This window comes from Nicotiana attenuata, unplaced genomic scaffold (genome assembly GCF_001879085.1).
Source record: "Nicotiana attenuata strain UT unplaced genomic scaffold, NIATTr2, whole genome shotgun sequence".
NCBI lineage: Eukaryota > Viridiplantae > Streptophyta > Magnoliopsida > Solanales > Solanaceae > Nicotiana > Nicotiana attenuata.
Genome location: NW_017674410.1, coordinates 55,836 through 58,300, shown reverse-complemented (window position 1 = coordinate 58,300; position 2,465 = coordinate 55,836). Strand labels below are relative to the sequence as shown.

The window sequence follows — 2,465 nt, the reverse complement described above, 5'->3', positions numbered from 1 at the left end:
GATCGATCTGTACGGTGTGAGCTTCATCTCATATTCAATTTTATTTCCCAAATTCTGCTCTTATTTTTTACTCTGTATATCTTCAAATTTTAATATGGCTGTTGTCGATCAAACCGATGCAACTGGTACTACCACAGATGTTGAAATTGTAGCCAATCATGTGTCGGATCCCAGCGATCCTCTCTACTTACAGCCATCGGACAATCTTGGAGCTATGCTAGTTAGTGTAGCTTTCAGTGGAATTAGATATAGATCTTGGAAACGTGCAGTTTTGCGTGGTCTTTATACTAAAAACAAAACTTGTTTCATTAGCGGAGAATGTATAAGTTTTTTACCATGTGTAAAACCTATATCTTTTGTACTGATGATTATATTTTAGTAATGATGATTATATGAGTTGATATATAAATAGTAATGATTATATATATATCTTTTGTACTTGCACTTTTAGTTTATTTTAGTAATGATGATTATATGAGTTGAGCTAAATGAAAAAAATAAGGATTCGTATCGCTGATCCCAACTTATTTGGGACTTAGGCGTATTTAAGATTTCTTTGAAACTCTATAAGCATCTCCAAAATTTTAATTGGTCCTAATAAAATTTATCTACTTTCTTTTGTTCAAGGGGATAATTACTACTTTGTTTTCCTTTTAATTTAAATTACTCACATGTAGAAGAATATCCTTGTAGGAATTAACTTGAGTTTAAAGATTAAAAATGTCATTTTATTTTCTAGTGCATTTTGCTAATTCTATGTTTAACTTCGAAGCTTCCCACTTTTAAAAATAGATAGATCCTTTCTTTTATATATATATATATNATAAGAAATAGCCAACCAATCCATACACATTATAACATTAAGTTCTACCCAACCGAGCACCACATACCTTATCTTTGTTTATTATCAAACTTATCACGGGCCATTATGGGCCACACACACACACACACACACACACACATATATATATATATATATATATATATATATATTAGGAAATTTTACTTATTATTGTACCTTGAATATCCTTCCAACTAAGAAAGGAGAAGTGCTATTTGAAGTCAATAGCTTTTGCACGTATCCATCACTAGTGAAACATTCCCCTCTCACTCAACGTCCTTTACCAATTTATCTAAAGCCCTAAATCTTTTTTTCTACTAATTACTGCACCATTCACTTTTTCTCACCTTTGATTCCATCACCATGGCTATGCAATATGCTGATGTTGTATTTTTTTGTGCAACTGTTTTGGATGAAAATCTAATTTCAAAATTGATGATTGAGTTATCACAAAGCCGTTTTTATGTCACTCTGCTCACACATCCACTGCTCCTTAGGTATCTATTTTTCAATTTGCAGGAATTGGGTTCCATTTTTTTGTGCAATTTTTTTGTTGTTGTTGTTGCTTTCTAATGCTTTTGTTGCTGCCGCTATAGTCTTTGTCACTAATGTTAGTGTGGCTCCTCTTTCAGGCCTTGCTCCTTGGTTTCTCTCCAGGTTTCTCTATGTTTCTCTGCTCATTCTTCTGGCCTCCACTTTAGGTTGTCCTATTATGTTTCCCAATTTTTAGCTGACTTTGTTGCTCTCCATTATGTTGAGTTTTCTCTCCATCTTTCTTTCATTTGAACCTATTTGTTGGTAACGATTAACGAGAATATTGTTGGTGTATATTGAGTAGTTTTTTTTTACTCTTTTGAATAATTTTTGTGCTGGAATTTTTTACTTAAATGTCATAATTTGCCCATGTATGTTTGTAAGCAATAGATACGTGAGTGCATGTAAGTGTGTGTGTTTGATCTTGATAAATACAAAATTTCTATTCTAATTATTGGATAATTAAAGCTAGGTCATTCCCCTCTTTAAATTTTGAAATTTTGTAACAGATTTAGGAAATGAATTTTAGTCTTGTTCTGTTCTTTTTCACTTTTTTGATCGTTCAAGTTGCTTGCTTTTGAAGGTGAGCACCAGGTGCTATATTTTCTAACTAGATGGTTTTTTATTTATTTTATTTTTTTTATAATTTTAGTGGGTTGATCCAAAATAATGATGCATGTGAAAAGCAAGGCGAGCCAGGTGAACTAACTATTTTGTAATCTAGAACAGGCTAAATATGAGTATATGTGGATTACCTTCTACACAAATTATTGTTTAGAAAGAATACATTGATAGTCAAATTAATTGGTCTAGACTAACATGTAGTTAATTTTAATCAAAAGATTATAGAAGTATTCAAATTGCCAAAGCTTAAATGAGCTTTAAATTGTACTTTCGAACACTCTTATATCGAAACAAAAAGAGAGCGCACTGATTTGGCTTCATAGGATGCATAGATTCATTTTGGATTAGCCAACCAAAGGAGATTTTTGGACCATCTTGATAGGGAGTTGGCAAAGAATCTGGATATATTTAGAGTGCCGAGTTCATTGTAGAAGTTAAAAGCTCATGTTTGACATATTTGGCTTTG

At 32.0% G+C, this 2,465-nt stretch overlaps 1 long non-coding RNA gene across 1 annotated transcript; it reads left to right on the top strand.

Moving 5' to 3' along the window:
- Positions 1-1,031: 1,031 nt before the first annotated feature.
- Positions 1,032-1,689, top strand: LOC109218611. Its single transcript, XR_002066782.1, has 2 exons — positions 1,032-1,338; positions 1,474-1,689. It is a non-coding gene; the product is annotated as an uncharacterized LOC109218611 (long non-coding RNA).
- Positions 1,690-2,465: the final 776 nt, after the last annotated feature.